This window comes from Rhagoletis pomonella, unplaced genomic scaffold (genome assembly GCF_013731165.1).
Source record: "Rhagoletis pomonella isolate Grant_MI unplaced genomic scaffold, Rhpom_1.0 Rhpom_scaffold_00306, whole genome shotgun sequence".
Lineage (NCBI taxonomy): Eukaryota > Metazoa > Arthropoda > Insecta > Diptera > Tephritidae > Rhagoletis > Rhagoletis pomonella.
Genome location: NW_023458860.1, coordinates 29084 through 29488, shown reverse-complemented (window position 1 = coordinate 29488; position 405 = coordinate 29084).

Below are 405 nucleotides of genomic sequence, written 5' to 3'. Positions count from 1 at the left end.
AGCTGGCGTTCGAATCTGCATCCGTAGCGTGTCTGCGTTTGTATGTGTGTGTGTGTGTGTGTGTGTGTGTGTGTGTGTAGTTTGGAGCTGCGCGACTCTTGGCTTAGTGCCACATCTCACTTGTAAATTTGTAAAGTGTGTGTCGATGTAAAAAAGTTTGTCTACGGTCTTACAAGCCACAAATACCAAACCAAGTTAAAACGTGTCTACGAGAGCCAAGCAGCCAGTATTTTAGACTGCCACACCATTGGAAATTATCGAAAATCGAAGTGAGAAAAATAATGTATGCACAAATTTTAAATAAATTCAAATCGAATGAAAGTGGATGCGATAAACTAAGCGCAGATATAATTAAAAAATATATACATACAAAAAAATAGGCAGATAAAAAATTAAAAATTAATT